Here is a 19,975-nt window from a genome sequence, read left to right on the forward strand (position 1 = left end):
ATACCTCCTCAGCTCATCCCTGGGGTGGTGAGGACCAGTACTGAGTCAACCCCAAGCAAAGGTGCTACCTCTACCAACCACCTTGACCCCTTAATGAATATATATATATATATATATATATATATATATATATATATATATATATATATATATAAAACCCTTGGTTATGTCTTACGCTGAACTGCAAGGCACCTAACCTAAGCCGATGTTAACTTAATTATCTGACTTTCCTATTACTTTCTCTATTACTAATATACTTTGCAGTTTCTGTTCTTAATTCCTGTCACTAGTTAGTATTCCTTTCATTTCAATAGGATATTTTGTTTTTTAAGCAGAAGTAAATTACTGAAATGAGGACTAGGCTCAGGATAACACTTATTGTCGAGATGCTAACAGTTAGAAAGTTTATCTTACATTTTTTTTGGTGACATTGCTTTAAACATTGTACCATCTGATCAACTGGAAATCTTCCCTTTTCTAAGATTATCAGTCCATCTAAAGAGTGTAATAACTGAAATCTAAGAATTTGTTAAGGAAGGTGAGGTACTGTACAGGTAACATGTGTAATAGTTCTTCTGGAAAATACAACATTGGCCAAGAAGAGGTAACCATTGTTGTTCCTGTGATAGTAGCTAGAGGATGAAAATCATGTTGCATCACCCTTGGCTCTGTTGATTAATAACCTGTTATTTAGGAATTCCAATTTTATCATTCTGCTTGATTTTTGTTTTCTGTAACAGTAGATAATCATTGTTTCTAATAAATATATGTAGTTAATCCTGTGGTGAAATTTTCTGAAAATAAGGCTGCAGGTCTAGTGTTTGTGTTTTACCCGCTGCTGCTCTCATTTTACCAAAAAATAGTTGTGTTTCAGTAGCTTGTTCGTTAGTCTGAACTATCACGGTTGGATAGATGCAATGCTATCTGATACAGTTGTTTAGATCTGCTATAGGCTAAATACACGAACGTCTTTTTCTTCAGAAACAAATAACACTTCACGAGCGTTTTACTTGTTTACATTTATTCATGATGTCATGCTAAATCAGATATGATCGATCTTAAAACATAGATATCGTGCGTTTAAGCCTTCTATAGCAAATTGTATGGTGGTGCATAAATTACCTTGGTAAGTACCAATTTTAACTGTAGACATGTGATAAGACAAATCTATATATTTTTCTGTTACAGATACAATGCGCTATAAGCCTGCAGAAAAGTCCTTCTGAGCTTGCTGTACAACTATAAGAAATTGCTGAGAGATTAGGAGTGCTACACTTAATTGCCCATGGGTGACGATATGAACTGTTTCTTGCAGTGCTTCAATTTCGCTACTTGCGTCCCCTGAACTGTTTGCTAACATTTGCAACAACTTCGGTACTACTATCCTGCCATCAAGTACACTTATGAGGCTTAGTGTTTCTTTTAATCACTTTTCAGGGTACCCGTGGTGCCCCATGTGTACTGCTCCAATTCTGTCGTTAACTTTCGCACTGTTTTTAGAGTATTCAATGTCCTTTGTTCCATGTTTGTTAGCTGCATTGCGTAACAACCCACCGTTTTTTAGCATCTGCGTCTCCTGTATCATTCGTTTCATTCAAGCTTGCTGTATCCTTGTCGCATGCTGCTACAGGCGCCGTTTCTAATAGCTCCCCACCCGCGTCTAATGTTCTTATGCACTAGTAACTGTGGACTTCTGTCAAAAGCTGCTGCTGAACCCTTAACAAGCAACTCTTGTCGCATGCCGCTACAGGTACCGTTTCTAATAGCTCCCCACCTGCGTCTAATGTTCTTCTGCACTAGTAACTGTGGACTTCTGTCAAAAGCTGCAGCTGAGCCCTTAACTTTTAGAAGAAAGCTTCAGATCTTAATATTGGTTTTGCGCTTCTGCTAAAGCTGCTCCTTCCATTGCATCATCATGCAACTATATGAACATGTTCAGCAGTCACCTGACTTCATGCTTCACCTTCAAATTGCTAAATGTCAGCTTCATTGTTCATTCGTGATTTTTGAGTAGTACATCTGGTTATCCTGAGAGCAAAATCCCAGTGTCCAGAGGGTGGTTCTGAATCGTATCTCCTCTGCTAAAGTGTAGTACCATGATGACGAAGAAAATCTTTCTGTATGTCATCATTGGTACACCACCTCAAAGGAAAAGGATTACCATCAATCCCCTCCCTCCTTTGGATCAGTATGTATCAAAGAAAAAGAAATGAAAAATAATGTGAAAGTAATCACCCTAACACATATCCCAACATAATAATTAAAGTAAAAGGTATAGACTCACTCTACTATCCCTTTAGTTCATTCGGTACATTACATGTATCTTTTCCTTTCTTAGGCAACTTTTTGTCTTACAGTAACGGTTAAGGAACCTACAGTAATGCATCAATCACTCCTTTAAGTGACTTCACTCTACTGACATGGACTACAATGCTGAAGTCGATAGTTGCTGTTTTACATTTACTGGTGTAGACATTTCGACGTCTGGGTGTGGTCTTTGATACTCCCTTAAGTACATTTTTTTTTTCTCATTGAGGTATAAGGATTTGTTAGCAATACCCACTGTCCTCTCATATATTGCAGTAGTTCACATGCACATTGTGAAATACCTTCTTATTTTCCAGAATTTACCGTTGGCGCGTTTTACCTTCTGCCAACTTTTCTTAATCGTATTGCAAATTATTTTACCACTTTACCTTCCCTCCCTACTTTTCGTTGAGTCATGTCAAAATATGCCGACACTTTCCAGCCATATACTACTTTGTATGGTGAAAGTCCTCTTCCTATGTGAACTTTTGAATTATATGTGCTACTACAATATTCAGATAGGTATCCCATTCCATGTGTTAGCTATATCATTTAACGGTTGATCATTTACGATGTTGTTGTTGCAGTCTTCAGTCTGAAGACTGGTTTGGCCTCTTGAGCTTCCTCTACAATTTTTCACCCCCATACGTCCCTCCAGTACTTGATTTCAGTTCCTTCATGTCATAGAATGTGTCCTGTCAACCTATCGATTCTTCTAGCCAGGTTCGTCACTAGTCTATTTTTTCCCCAATTATATTCAGTACCTCCTCGTCAGTTACAAGATCTACTCACCTAATCTTCAACAATGTTCGGCAACACTACATTTTGAAAGCTATTTTCTTCTTGTCAAAATTGTTTATCATCCGTAAATAGTTACACTCCAAACAAATACTTCCAGCAAATACTTCCTAACACCTAAATCCATATTCGATGTCCCTTCTTCAGAAACAGTTTTCTCTCCAGTACCAGTCTAAATTTTATATCCTCTCTACTTCATCAGTTATTCTTCCGCCCAAATAACAAAACTCATTTATTACTTCAAGTCCCTCATTTCGTAATGTATTTTCCTCAGCGTCACCTTTGTCCTTGTTTAGCTTTTATTGATGTTCATCTTATATCCTCCATTCAAGGCACTGTCCATTCCGTTCAACTGCTCTTCCAAGTCGTTTGCTGTCTTCGATAGAATTGGGTTGGGTTGTTTGGGGAGGGAGACCAGACAGCAAGGTCATCGGTCTCCTCGGATTATGGAAGGACAGGGAAGGCCGTGCCCTTTCAAAGGAACCATCTCGGCATTTGCCTGGAGCGATTTAGGTAAATCACGGAAAACCTGAATCAGGATGGCCGGACGCGGGATTGAACCGTCATCCTCCCGAATGCTAGTCCAGTGTGCTAGACACTTTGACAGAATTGCAATGTCACTGACAAACCTTAAAGTTTATATCCATCCTCCCCGAACTTTAATTCCTACTCCCTATTTTTCCTTGGTTTACTTTACTGCTTACTCAATGTACATATTGTGCAGTAAGTTCTTCACCCATTCACTTGATGATAGGATGGGCTCCTACTTAACTATTTCGTTCGCAGGAAGTGGCGTAACTGATTCATCACATTGGACACAAAGTTAGTTTCTTGGGCTGTGGATATGCTCCCTGTATGCCAGATTTTAGCAGCCAATTCCTTACCAACATATGTGTGATGGTACTAGCTTTCTGATCTGGAATTGAAAACGTTGGTAGACACTGCCAATGTGGTCCATCACGTAAAGTATGTATTTCTTATCAGCTTCAGTTCTGTTGAAACTTCCTAGCACATCAAGAGCTACTATTTGAAACCGTTTTCCAGCTTCTGGTAACCCCTGTGACTGTATGTTTTGATGACTTAAACCTGGTTTTTACATATACAGGACCCGGTTTTTGACATACTATTAACCTTTCTGCACCTTGATTGTCAGATGTTCTCCTACCCCCATGATCTGATAACACGTGGTTTATGTGGCTGTTGTAACACTTAATTTATGAGTGTTTCAGGAATCACGATGCACGGACTGCACTTTGTATACCTACACAGTAAGCCCTCATGCGTAATAAAGTGAAGTTGAGGTTGTATTGTAAAAAGTTGAGATTGACTATCACCCACCTGTGCCTTTCTCAAATCTGCTTGGCTCTTACCTAATGCCTGTAATACCGCTACTTTTCTTCGTAGAGTATCTGTATCAGTTTGCTTTACCACTGGTTTGCGAACTGCTTCACAGTCAAACTCACTCAGTGTGAGTGCCCATCATGTTAATGAACTTGAAGAGTCTATTAATAACCACTTGAATGGTGCTAGTCTGTTAGTTCTTTGAATTCCTGACCATGAAAATGACAACCAAAAGAAGAAATTCAGTACATTACTGCCAATATTTCCTTTCTGTTGTTACGTAATGTCACTCAGCTTTGCTTAACTATCTAAATGTGTATTCTACTGGGTGTTCCTTTATGTTGTAATTCTGGCTCAAAAACTGCCTAACACATTGATTTTAGCATCATAGGAAGGTATGGATTCTTTCTCAAAATCAGGGAATAGTAACACAGTACCTGCTACCAGTATTTCCTTCAATTTCTGAAAAGCTTTCTGACGTACAGCTCTCCATTGATACTGACTCCCTTCTGAAGTAACTAATGATCATGCAATTTCAACACACCCCTTTGCAAATTTGTGATAATAGTTACAGAAGCCAAGAAATGATGGCAACTTTCTTTTTGTCTGTGGTGTTGTTAAATCGAGCATGGCTGACATAAGAAAAGTATCTGCCCATATTCACTTTTGACTTATAATATGTCTGCGATAATAAATTTTGTTTTGGCAAAATGACACTTCTCAGAGCTTAGTGCAAGATGTGCTTTTTCAGTCTGCTGAACACTTCAGCTAAGCTGTAATATGATCTTCACATTTCTTGAAAAAACTAATATATCATCAATGTACATCTTACATATCTTTGGTTTTGTTCCATCAAATATTCTCTCTAAGAAGAAGATTTTTTAACATGTAAGAATGAAAAACACAAATGCCCGTATATATTCAAAATACTTTGATACTCTAGTGAAACTAACTAGGTACCATCCAGAATAAAACGCACAGAAAACACAGACACATTTGAAAAATAATTTGGTTAATTAGTCTCAGCCGTCTAGAGCACGTACTGGTAACTAAATTTACAAGCTAGTTAGTTTATGAGACTTCAAAGAAGAGCATCTTGAATTAAAGTACATATGCTGACGAAATGTATTTTGGTACCGGTACAGGCATGTGCAGTTATTTTTTGTAGTTGTTTCAGTTAGTTTCAAGTGCTAAGGGAAAAGTTCATTTTTATCATAGTGTATTGTAATTTTTCACACAAATTATAACTTACTTCGCCCAACCAGCACACTTTTATCATTGGGAGAGTTTATTGTTAACTACTTCTCGTGATGCACTTGCAGACGACGAATATGAGGCTGTCGAGTAATGGCTTTCAAGGAAAGACAGGGCTACACTCGTTTCCTAACTTGCAATGAATGAACCACCTGGAGACATAAAGAGTTGCTGTTTAATTCGTGTGCAGTGTGCATTACCACGTCCACAGCGATACTTAGTATTTACAACGATTTAATACTTACGAAGAGTATTACGGTAATACTGCATTTATTATTGTGATGTACAAAACTGTATAATCTTACATACATAATTAGATGACATTACATTCTGTATACCGTTCGCAACTGAAAAACAGGTCGATTCAAAAGATGTCTATAAAAAGGGTCAAATGGAACAAATGGGGCAAGATATGACCTGTCCAGTTGTACGTGACCTATAAACGCGTTTCCATTTATTACTCCTAATGATGAGCGCATAGTATTTAAGCATTTGCAGGCAGAATTTCTGAATTAAACATAGCCCGGCTATCCACAAATTATTTACATGCATGGAAATAGCTAGCTATTGAAAACAACAACTAGTCACAATATTTCTAAGAATCATTAAGCTACGGTGGCAAGTAGGCCGGCCTGTATCAGGTGTTAGCTTCGTTTGACGGGAGGCTCACCTGGGTCAGACTCGATACGACCACGACAGTCGGTATACATCCCCTTCGATAAACATCCGCAACGGTAGAAACTGTACAAGTATGCATCACAGTGATGTCACTGAGAGGTATCACCGTGGTGAACTGAAGTCACCCCTAATAATGTGCACGTACTAGGCAACATGGAAGAAACTGGATGAATAATTGTCAAAATCCGCTTCTTGTTTGTGGTACGGTTTGCACACTTTGTTTAGAAGTCCCAAGGGACTGCGGCTCCACCCTAGAGGGGCTGCGGGGCCGGTGCCTTATAACGAGCTGATCCGCCCGCGTAAGCCTCTTAACGCACGAGAGAGCAGACGGGCAGCGCGCAGGCAAATCCCGGTCCGCCGGCCTCCCAAGCCTAACGTGGGACGTACGGCCCGAAACCCAGCAGCCCGCGGTCTGCGTGGCCGCTCCTCCGAGCCACTTGCTGTTCGGCCAGCCACCTGTAGCACTCAGTACTGTCTGTGCAAGGTTTTTCCTTGAATCTCTGTAGGGAAAAAGTACTGCTGTGTATAACACGTTTGACACGTGCACTGTCTGAAGCTATTTAACTCTCCTCTTCTGTTGAAGGACTGCTCCAATAACTGTTATGAGAATTCAACACCCTCATTGGCATTGTAACGAGAAGGAAGTGCTTTTCTGGGCGCTGTCACTAACCTGGTGTCTTGCTGCTTCGGTAAGTCCCTCGTAGCACAGAAGTAGCACTCAGTCTCCAGGTTCCATGTAGGTGGTGATCCTGCTGAACTGGAGTATTTAGGGATGCCAGTTGTTAATTGTCAACAACGTTTGTACTATACTTCTTTTAATACAGAAACTGCTTTGTAACACACGTCACAGAATCAGTATTTTCAATATGGTGGCTCTGGACTACGCCGTTATATTCGACACTTTACACACATTAATCCCGTTTTCTGACTTTACATAATGATAGACCCTGCCCACGACACGTGGCGTTCTTATAACTAATAACTTCACTTCATATCTTGCTTAACGTCTGAAATGTGCACTCGCGACCGTTCTTTTAGAGCCGTCCCGGTTACTCGACCGTGCGTTTTAAGTAGCTCCCCGCGACTAACTATCCCTGTCTTCCCGAAGGACAAGAGAGACCACCCCACCTTTCTCCCTCAGTCAATAAGGACACTCCTCTCGTTCCCTATCTTTCAGTCAATGGGCGTTCAGATCGCTGTTGCTAGGCGGATCTGACGTCACGTTTGCGGACATTGTGACAGAATTTTGTCTCGGAACACTGTCTCAGATTGTAAGATCCTACTCCCGAATAGTCGGATCCTGTCTCTACTAAGGTTGCACAACATTGCCTCCTATGATTTCATCACTAATGCTCTTGCTGACGCTTAATTGTTAAATGTACATGAAGCCTGGCTGCTACTGAACATTCCCAATCGCATGAATGTGCTTAATACTTGGCTTAAACATGTGAAGAGAATGCATATATGCATTACAAGAAGAAGGGAGAGCCAACTCATCACTGTAATCACATCCCAGCAGATACAATTGTTGCCATAAAAGAAGACACTTCCATTGTTTCTCAACGGGCGCAGTTATACTGATTGCCTTGTTAAATTACATGTGTTGAATGTTCTGCATACGAAGGGGTTGTGAAAAGTTCCTTTGTTGCCTTGTAGTTGAAATACAAATGCTAATAGGGAGGAGGGGGGTCCATTTGAAAGCTTCAAACCTTAATATGCAACTGTGTAAATATTTGGTGTTCACTAATCGTACAATCCATTCTGTTGCAGGTGATAGCCGAGATGGCAGAATCGCAATCAAATTTGTCACTGGAGTTACAGGCCGTCATCAAGTTCCTGTTTCTCAAGTCGCAAAGAGCGTTCGTAGTGAGATGTCAAACACTAGGAGACTAGTGTGCTTCCTAAAGCACTGTGAAAACTTCGACATCACGTTTCTAAACCGGCCATTTCACTGTTGAAGACAAATCCAGGAATGGTCGCCCTCAAACCACAACAGACACAGCAACATGCGATACAGCCCATGGACTGATTCTACAGGTGCGACGAATATCCGTCAAAAAGAAAGCCACGGTACCGGACACCACCTAGGAGACTGTTTCATTATCCAAGACGTGCGGAAGCTTTCAGTGAAATGAGTACCGACACGTTTGAAATGCGATTAGCGAAGGGAACGCTTTGAGATATTGAAAGCAATTTTGTGCCATTTGGACGCTCGCCGTACCTTTTTGGCGAGGTTAGTAACTGAGGATAAAACTTTGCTTGAGTCTTATGACCCTGAAACCAAGAGACAGACAAACGAATACCGCCACAACGCGTCCCCACGGCCGAAGAAGCTCCGCACCCAGGAGTCGTACAAAGAAGAGATGAGGACCGTTTTCTGGGACAATTGCCAGCATTCTGTTGGTGGGCCATTTACCTCAGAGATCTACTATAACTGGACAACATTATGCTAACCTGCTGGACCAGTTTAAAGAAGCAATTAAAAATAAATGCCGAGGAGATTTGTCAAAAGGGATTCTTTTGTCGCATGAGAATGAACCTGCGAACTCATCCAAAGTTTTAGCTGCCAGATCGACGTGGCTGGGCCTTCAACTAGTCAGCCACCTCCCTATTCGCCAGACCTGGCCCTCCCGGACTATCATCTAATTCGTAACTTGTGGAAGGAGAAAAAGGATAACCGTTTTCAGGGCGCTGAATTTGTCAAAGAGGCTGCGGGGAGCTAGTTTCGCGACCGACCACATGAATTTCATTTCCACTGGCTAGAAAAGCGGCAACAGTGATGTACCAAGTGTTTCAGTGTCAGGAGATAATGTTAAGAATAAATGGGTAATTTCAGAACTCTAGCTCTAGCTTTTCTATGTAAATCCAGGAAATTTCCAGGACCCTTTCTTAGTGTCACCGCATCTTCGATCAGGACGAGGGAAGCTAAATAAGCCCTACACTACGTTCCTTCCCAAAAGATTTTCACCAGCGGATGACCAGTGGGTGGGTGTTTTGCTGCTTTGTGCTTAAACAGTTGAAAGACAACCGTACTGTGGGAGTAAAACTAACTTTCTTAAACCCAGCAGAGGACACCAGATAACAGATAACCGTATTATTGATGAGGAGAGGAAACTATGCTTTTGCCTGTGCTTTCTTAAAATCCTCTGGCATCGCTCGTATTTCTGCTTTACGCAGCTCTCGTGTTTTTTGTGGATTGTCTTGTTTCTATACTGGTCCACAATCAGGCGGAAACCGGCACCTCACACCGGCATAAAGAAAAGAGGTAGTAATTGCAATAAGCCCTGAATGGAAATGGCATAACAGATAATTGGAAGAGGCGTTGCACGTTGTTAAGCAAGGGGCCGAAGGGCTCACACGCTGATGTGTGGCTCCCTGCGTTCTATATTTTTTTAATTTTATCTATTAATGAATTCTCCTTAGAGTGACTTCATTGTAACTACAGGGTATGTTAAAGACTGATGAACATTAATAAACTATTTACTTTAAACATAATTATTCCACTTTACAGAAATTACAGTAATTATTCCACTTTACAGAGATTATAGTTTTACTACGTGTAGCTTGGCTATCTTGTATGCTAATCTGCACGCACATTATTGTTTTACGGACAAGACGGAACTGTGTTTGGCCAAAATGTGTAGCACCAAATTCTACCATTGCTTTACATAGAACATCCACTTTGTGAGAGGAGGATAACGGACAGTCTCGGGACCAGACACTTTGACACGGGGGTTGTAGAAGTTTAGCGGGAGCGATATCTGTTTTGTAGCTATTTGAAACTCGTGCCCTCCGGCAGCGAACTATCGACCAAGTGGAATAACAGTTCATCCAACTACAAAGAGAGTGGAAACATCAATCAATATAACTATGGCGTGAGGCAACGAATTACGATGTGACCGTTGGATGTTATTATTTGGCTACCCAATGATCAACAACGTTCACTATTACTAGCACGGGGAATACCACGTGTTCTAAGACGCCCTTCGCACAAAGAAACATTTTTTTACGGTTCAACTTTTCTACCAAAATAAATCAGACTTACCAGAATGAGATTTTCACTCTGCAGCGGAGTGTGCGCTGATATGAAACTTCCTGGCAGATTAAAACTGTGTGCCCGACCGAGACTCGAACTCGGGACCTCTGCCTTTCGCGGGCAAGTGCTCTACCAACAAAGTTCGCAGGAGAGCTTCTGTAAAGTTTGGAAGGTAGGAGACGAGGTACTGGCAGAAGTAAAGCTGTGAGTACCGGCCGTGAGTCGTGCTTCGGTAGCTCAGTTGGTAGAGCACTTGCCCGCGAAAGGCAAAGGTCCCGACTTCGAGTCTCGGTCGGGAACACAGTTTTAATCTGCCAGGAAGTTTTAAATTAGACTTGTTTTAATATTCTTCATTGCACTCGATTTGCGCCATAGAATTAATACATTGCAATTATTGATGACACTTTTTAGCTTACGCCATCACGTGGCTTTGTACAAAGGCTTGGAGCCTACTCTGTTTCCACACAAAATTTCGGAAATAAACGAGAAAGCAATTATTGCATACATTCGTTTCCCTACATAATTTGAAGCTGGAAATAAAAAAGAATCAGTTCAAATATTCAAATACCTTTCTTCATGCGAGCACCGAGACAGACGCACTGGAGGCACGTCTTCTGAGTTACCCGTCTTCTGCAGCACTCCTAGAATGTGGGGGCACCCGGAGATCTTCCTGGGTCCCGGTGGACGGGATGGTCAAACCAGTTGGCCGTGACCAACCTCTCCACCCCAAATCTTATGATAATGGAACTACTTTGACTTCGTCCTGCCTGTGCTGCATCTCTGATCCCCTACCCAGGAGTAATGTTTGCACTACTACACTACAGAACAACTTCTGCTGTTTACCAACTAGTATTTACTCACGCTTTTTGGAAAGGTGGGAGGAGGATTAGGAACGTTCAAGTGCATGATTCGCATTCAAGTACAAGTAATACATGATACACGACATATATAAATATGTATAATGAAGCCTAACACATTCTCCATCCGTCCACATGGGGTTCCGCTGCACCCGCGGCCGGCCGCGTCGTGCAATAAATTGGCGGCGGAGCCTCCTCAGTTTGTATTCATGGTGCGAGCGAACAGCGAAACCTGCTGCTTCTGGAGCAGTACCTACATTACCGTTTCACAGTTATGATAAATCATTTAAAAAGACTGTTACGGTATATACTATGATGATAGTAAATTTCACATTTTATAATATAAAACTATTATATTCCAGGAAAAGTTGCCACTTGCTGGAGAAAGTCCCTCAATGAATCATTACAGCATTTTGTCTTGAGAACTGTTTCGATATGACATTTAGGAGATCTTCAGGTGTACCATTTCCAGAAACTGTTCTGCCATGAAAGTTCTGTCGTTTAAACGTAACATTATATTGACTCTTCACCCAATTCAACAATCCTCGTGTGACTACTGCCTTCTGTGACAAACTATTACTAAACCTAATGCACTGAAACTATAAAACCGGTAAGCAAAGCTAAATTCTGTTATGATATAGGTGGTGTTTTATTAAGCTACTTGGTTTACTGTCATCAACGCTTAGCAATTTAGTAATAATACATGCAGGGCTAAAAGACTTCATAGTGGATTTTAGTCATTAAAACCTGTTTAACAACTTCAGTAAGTTAAGCTGTGGACGTTCGAAACATTACGTTGTCCCTATTTTCCATTAATATTTACGTGTAGAAGAATCCTCACATCCACTGTTACAAGTTTCCTCGGTTTTCTACTCCTACATCTTTCTACATTAGCTCTAGATCGAGACAGTACACTCAGCGTTTCTATCGATAATTTTTGTTTGTTTTTGATTAGGTATCGGTGTCTATAGTGGATAAATTTTGCGGTGTCCTTTCCTCCTCAAAAATATCGATTAGTGGATTCTTGAACATCAGCCGGTCTTCAACAGCTGTTTTTAAGCTAAAATATACTAGAAAGTAAGCAGCTGTAATATATTACACATACGTGAGTAATTTACTCAATCTGTCTATGCGTGTGGTGAAAACTTATTTTCAAACGTTTACAAGGGCCAAACAAAATTCATACTACACCGTCTCCCAGAAGAGGAGAAGGAAACGATACGAAACGTCATCTGTTGAGAGGTTGTGTGACGTTATTACAACGATTGTAAAGTCAAATTTACAAAAACAAGGAAAAAAAGAACTTGGCGTATTGCCCTCTTCTCAGTACGTTGCTGCACACCCTCTCGCTTAGATGCATGCACTGACTGGGTTTGGAAGAGTGGCTTTTATATTTTTATTTATTTATTTTTGATTCAGTCTCCTGACTGGTTTGATGCGGCCTCTCCTGTGCCAACATCTCCAACTCAGAGTAGCATTTGCAAGCCGACCGTTGTGACCGAGCGGTTCTAGGCTCTTCAGTCTGGAACCGCGCCACCGCTACGGTCGCAGGTTCGAATCCTGCCTCGGGCATGGACGTGCGTGATGTCCTTAGGTTAGTTAGGTTTAAGTAGTTCTAAGTTCTAGGGGACTGATGACCTGAGATGTTATGTCCCATAGTGCTGAGAGCCATTTGAACCATTTTGAGCATTTGCAACCGACATCCTTAATTATTTGCTGCATACATTCCAGTCTCTGTCTTCCTCGACAGTTTTTACGCTCTACAGCTCCCCCTAGTAGTACCATGGAAGTTATTTCCTAATGTCTTGAAAGATGTCCTTCCATTCTGTCTCTTCTTCTTGTCAGTGTTTTCCATATACTCCTTTCCTCGCCGATTCTGTGGAGAACCTCTTCATTCCTTACCTTATCAGTCCACCTAATTTTCAACGTCCTTCTGTACCACCACATCTCAAATGCTTCAGTTATCTTCTACTCCGGATTTCCCATAGTCTAAGTTTTTCAGTCTTACAGTGCTATGTTGTAAACAAACATTCCCAGAAGTTTTACCTCAAATTGACGTCTGTGTGGGATACTTCTCTTGGTCAGGAACGTCCTTTTTGTGAGTGCTAGTTGTCCCTGCTTCATCCCTCATGGGTTATTTCGCTGCCTAAGCAGAATTCCTTACCTTCATCTACTTCGTGAACACCAGTTCTGTTCTCATTTCTGCTACTCCTCATTACTTTAGTCTTTCTTCGATTTACTCTCAATTCATAATCTGTACTCATTACAGTATTTATTCCGTTCAGTACAGCCTGTAATTCTTCTGCACTTTCACTCAGGATAGTAGTGTCATCAGCGAATCTCATCACTGATATCCTTTCATCTTGAATTTTAATACCATTCTCGAACCTTTATTTCCTTTCCGTCATTGCCTCTTCAATGTATAGATTGAACTATAGGGGCGAAAGACTACACCTCTCTCTCACACATCCTTGTTAATGCGAACACTTCGTTATTTGTCTTCCACTCTTTTGTTCCATCTAGATTCTTGTACACATTATATATTACCCGTCTTTCCCTATAGCTTACCACTATTTTTCTTAGAATTTCGAACCTCTTGTCCCATTTTACATTGTCGATCGCTCTTTATCCTCTGCTGAGGCCAGCTGACCGACAACTTCTATAACTGGTTCATGATATCCTGGGTAATGGCACTGGGATGCAGTTGACGTACGAGCTGACCAAACACAACTTACATCGGCGACAGACATGAGGATATCACTGACCGCAGGATTACCTCAACATTACGGAGACATTTCATAAAGACAATTGCCAAGTGTGGACGAGAATGGTCATGTTGATTAATGTCACCACGATACTGTCACACGGAACGCAACACGATGCAGGGTATTCGTGACGTATCGTAGTGCTGTCAGAATTCCCTCAGTCACTACCAGCCATGAACTGGAGTTAATACTCGATGTTTCCTCACACTATGACGCCAGCAGTAACGTTACTGCGCACTTCCAAAACATTGGAAGAGTAGGACCTCCCACCACGTCACCTCCACACTCGCTGACGATGGTAATCCGGGGTTGTGCAGAAAGTAGATTCATCGATGAACACAGTGTGAAGGTATTCATCAACAGTGCGTGCTTGCTGGACACAGTGTCTCCCCAAAAGCAACCTTTTATGTTGTGGTTTTAAAGACAATCTATTACGTTACATCTCTCTTTACTGACGCACGCGTGGATGTACGATTATGTGTCTGTTTATTTGTTAATTTCTTATTTGGCAACTGAACTGTATGTATCTGTAACAATGTACATGTTGTGTGTAAGGCTAAGTGGTTTAGATAGAAAGTGGCATAATCTAATAATTTAAGACTACACAGCACACACACACACACACACACACACACATCACTCCGTTTAACGCTGAGAAAATTGTAAAATTCGAAGTAGCTGGATATTTCAACCATTGAATCAATAGTTCACTATCTCGTGCTGCCAGTGAACAGATTTCACCTTTAAATTAGTTCTTGAGTATTAACTGATAGCAGTCAGAGCTGAAGTGATAGCAGTCGTTGCCATGTACCACAAATAATTGCAACGAATGTACAAAGATAAATTTCTGAATGGATATAAAGATGCTATTATCGATCTTTGATTCTGAGTGAAAGAATTATGTAACTGAATAATCTGTCGATATAGCTTTAACCATTGCTAACTCGCACCACACGCTCAGTTTTAACTTACTTAATGGTGTTCAGTCGGCTCTTACGTTGATGTCAGGAAGTTGCTGCGCCTTTTGAAATTTTTTCTACGTCGTGAAGACAGATCACGGGTTGACGTGGGTGCAATGGCGAATTCGTACATATAAATTCGGAGTCAGTGGAGTGGAATTAATGTGATTTGCCAGTTCAACTGTCCTATGATGACAAGAGGAATAATACGACCGTGTACAAATTGCAGCTTCTTTCATGCAACAGAATTTTATGCATCCCTTTCTATAGTGTAGCAGTCACTCAACTGTAACGGTTCTTGGTTGATTGAAAATTAATTTTGAAGAAGCGCCTTTATTTCACACGTTATTTTCTCTTTACTGTATTTTAATTCCCCATCAGGGGCAGGCTGGCAGCAGCATAGGCCCTGCTATTCAGCTGAGAGACATTAAGTACATAACAGGACGACATTTAAAACAACTTAAAGGAGAAAATATGGCGGAACATAGATATAAAAAGGCGGAACGTGATGGAGGAGAGTATACAAAAGGGGAATGACTGTAAAAGTGGAGATAATAATCGAACTGCAGTTAACACGAAAAACCACTTACGGCGAAGTATGGCCAGAGCATAAATGTTGCAGAATGATTAAAACAGCCATGTGATGGGCGGTGTAGGACAGAACAATCACAGACAGCAGAACTACGTACAAGTCAAGCACACAATTAAAACCACAGCACTGGAGGATGGCACCAAACAGAACACTTATTAGCACGTTGTAGACGAAGAACAAACTGGGAGGATCTGACAGGGATAGGGATACGAGGGAGAAGGAAATATAGGGGGGGAAGGGGCTGTGCTAGAGGGCTGAGAGAAAAGGGTGGATGGTGTGGGTGGCGTGCCGAAGGGGGCCAAAGAGGGAAGTACTGAAGAGAAAAGCAGCTGAGAAGGAAGTGCTGATACCCAGAGGGGGGGGGGGGCGGAGGAGGAAAAACCACTCTGGGACAAGGAGGACAGGGGACAGGGGACCCTGGGAAAAGCTACAGTTGGTAGGAAGGGCCGACATCTTTTCGATCATCTGGGAGGAGGAGGTGTTGGAATTTGCCCTGATGAAGGGTTGGAGGGTATGGAGGTGGAGAGAGGAGGGGACAGAGTGATAGAGGCGTGGCAACTGGTGGGAGGTGGAAAGGAAGGAGGACACTAGGGGGTGGCGGGATCAAGTCTGCAGACAGTGTAAAGGATGCAGATATGTTGGAGGAAAAGGAGGAGGTGGGGAAAGGAGACAAGGTCGTACAGGAGCTTTGTGGGGAATGGAAGGCAGATACAGAAAGTAAGGTGGAGCTCATAGCGTTCAAGGACTTGGATGGCCTTATAAAAGCAGGTGGGTATGGGGGGGGGGGGGGCGGAGATCCAGGCAACTCTGGCATAACAGAGAATATGACAGGTGAGGAATTTGTAGGTCAGGAGGATAGTGGAAGAATGAAATCCTCATGTCTGGCCAGACAAGGGTTTCAAGAGGCAGAGGAAGAAACAGGTTTCCTGCTGGATGGTCAGGAGATAAGGGGTCCAGGTGAGGTGACAGTTGAGGGTGAGGCCACGGCATCTCAAGGTGGCGGTGTGATGGGTGGGCGACCATAAATAGTTGGGTATAAGCCATGGAGATGGAAGGAGTGGGTGGTGCAGCCTATGATGATTGCCTGGGTGTTGGAGGGGTTGATACAAAGGACCCATTGGTTGTAGCTAGTGGTGGACTGGTCAACGTGGGACTCGAGCGTACATTGGGACCGTTGGAGGATAGGATAGAGAGCCAGCAAGGTGGTGTCATCAGCATATTGGAGCAGGTGTACAGGTGGGTGGCTTGGTCATATTGGCCGTTTCATACATGTATTGAGTAATCTTCTTATAGCACTCACCATACATTTGAAACCACACTTCCCTTTGGATTCAACTTCAATTTCTCTTTTGTCCCCAAGATGGTGCACGACAATTAACAAGAAATACTTCAGCACAGAGCAAGTTTACCTTCATGTACGATTAAAACCAGCGTCGCTTCTTTTAAGTCTTATTACACTTAGTAATTACATCAAAACTAAGGTGACTGAAGAGGTCTGCGATTGTACTGCACCGAGCGCCGTCTGATAAAGTATGCCATCTCTAGCGATTGTGGTTACACCTTTTGCATTCAACTGCTCGGGCACGCGTTAGACAAGAGCATGAAACGCTCTACTCGGAGCCGACAAATCGTACCTCAATTATTGGCCGTAGTTATGTTTTTACATATGAAACTATAGTAGACTGCACGCTCTGCATGGGATGGTAACTGCCTCGTCCGAGCACTGATGCGGAAGGACACGAAAGAGAGAGTCTGTTAGAGGACGATCAGTACAACTTCAGAGAGAGTGAAGGCATCCAAGAAACAGTCCTCATACTGCGTTCGCTAATGTAAGTAAGACTTAAGAAATAGACATAGGATTTGCCGATGTACAAAAACCGTACGTGCGAGGTATTAGAAATTCTCAGGAAAATAGAAGTACTGTAATATCTAGGGAAAGACTGCTAATATTCAACACTTATAAGAAACAGATGGGAATAAACGAGAATAGAAGACAAAGAGTGAAATGCTCAGGTTAGAAAACGTGTAAGACAAGGATACAACTCTTCGCCAAAACAGTTTAACGTATACGTCGATGAAGCAATGACAGAAATAAGAAATATTATTAGGAATGGGGCTAAAATTCATTGCGAAAGAATTTTAGAAAGCGTTCTTGACTGGAGCACAGTGATCGGTATAAAATGTTAAAAATCAATAAAAATAGTCTCGATCTCGTTTTCAGATTTTTTTATTTGTTGGCAACCTGTTTCGGCCCTTCCCTCAGACTATCTTCAGTTTACACCGCCATTATGGCAGATGGCGGCGACAGATGGGCAGAGGTTCGTAGGAGTACTGTTGTCACTGGCTGTCTGTGACAAACGTACTTCTACAGACCTCGCTCCGTCTCCGCCACCAGTTGTCATAATGGCGGTGTAAACTGAAGATGGTCTGAGGAACAGGCAGAAACCGGTTGCCAACAAATAACAAATCTGAAAAAGCTATCGAGATGTTTTTTGTTGATTTTTTCCATGGTGAAAGGATATCAATGATACGATCCGCTGATGAAATTTCTATTCTTAATGAAAAAGAGGAAGAACTGCATAGCTAGTTAAATGAAGTGAACAGTGTGAAGGACGCACACTACAGATCGAGAGCAAATCGAAGGACGATGAAAGCACTGTGGAGTCCCAGAAATGTGATCAAAGTAGTATCGGACTTGCGGACCACGAAGTAGCCGAAGTGATGGAATTCTGCTAACTTAGGTACAAAGTAACGTATGACAAACGAAACTAGCACGACAGAAAAACTGACTAGGACAGGTCAAAAGGGCACATCTTTTCTAAACAAGTCCGCCAGTATCAAACATTGGCCTTCATTCGTGGAAAAAATTTCTTGACCATATCTTTCGAGTACAGCGTTTTATGGAAGTAAGCCATGGGCTTTGGGAAAATTACGTGGAGTAATATGATAATAAAAGAGGAGGTTCTCCGCAGAATCGATGAGAAAATGTATAAACTATTGACAAGAAGAAGGGACGGGATGATAGAGCATATGTTAAGACTTCAGCGAATATCGCGTGGTGCTGGTGGGAACTGTAAAGTGTGTAAACTGTAGGAGCCGACAGAAATGTGAACGTATCAGATAAATAATGTAGGACGTAGGTTTGAAGCACTGCTCCGAAATGAAGAACTTGCCACGGAAGAGGCTTTCATGGCTTCATGGCAAGCTACATCAAACCATTCAGAAGGCTGTTGAGCTAAGGAAAAAATCCTTGTTGAAGTCCCACAAGACTAACAGGAGAATCTCCTGTGGCATTTGAACATTCCGTAATGTATATGAACTCTTTGATTAAAATTATGTTTTGTTCATAGACTTTTAAATCGCTTATAATTAAAGAAATATACTCCAAAAAATTTCTATCATTTTAATCTGCTTTAAATGACTTAACAATTATTCGGTTCCTTGACAACTGTTACCTACTTTTTTTTCGCTTTGTCACCATTAACACCGAGGAATTCATTACAATTTGTGGCTACCGTTGCGTCGCTTTGGTGCACGTGCTGAACAGCAGAAATATCTAGATCAACGAAAATGTTCCTGCAGCATCAAATACATTTGTCAGAAAGATTTCTAATATTGCGTTGTTAGGCAGAGATAATTGGGGCTACTAAATCCGTGAAGATTTAAAGCAGCGTAATTTTGTAAACCACTGACAGTTCAGTTTAATACTGAGAGATACATGAAATTAATTACTTCTGCATATTAAACCCATAACGTCATAAATAAACGCGAGTGAAAATTATGGGCACGATGCGCTCGATATAATGTGACAGTCTGCCAATTTATGAAGAGGAAATTTGCACATTCCAGGATAGCGAATGCAATTCATTGGACGATAGTGTTTATTATATTCCATAAATCATTCGAGACAGAGTGATAATAACGTGTCAGACTCTAAAAGAGATTCGGTACACGCGAAACCTGAAAAGGAAAAGCCTAGGCAAGGTAATTAATAGAGCTGAGTTATTGTATGCCAACGTTTCGGTTCTAGGCACTTCAGTCCGTAACCGCGCGACCGCTATGGTCGCAGGTTCGAATCCTGCCTCGGGTATGGATGTGTGTGGTGTCTTTAGGTTAATTAGGTTTAAGTAGTTCTAAGTTCTACGGGACCGATGACCTCAGATGTTAAGTCTCATAGTGCTCAGAGCCACTGAACCATTCGTGTAATGCCCTTCCCCACTACACGGGATCCAGCCCTACCTATTGATCGATCGCGTTTTTCTACCCAACAATGTTAGAAAACATCATTATAAGTTACTTTATTGCAACAAAAAATACTTGGAGGTAGTCGTATTCCAGCACCAGGATTATCCCGAAATATTTTTGGCTTTGTAATTATGGACTTATTT

The sequence above is a fragment of the Schistocerca piceifrons genome, chromosome 5 (assembly GCF_021461385.2).
Source record: "Schistocerca piceifrons isolate TAMUIC-IGC-003096 chromosome 5, iqSchPice1.1, whole genome shotgun sequence".
Lineage (NCBI taxonomy): Eukaryota > Metazoa > Arthropoda > Insecta > Orthoptera > Acrididae > Schistocerca > Schistocerca piceifrons.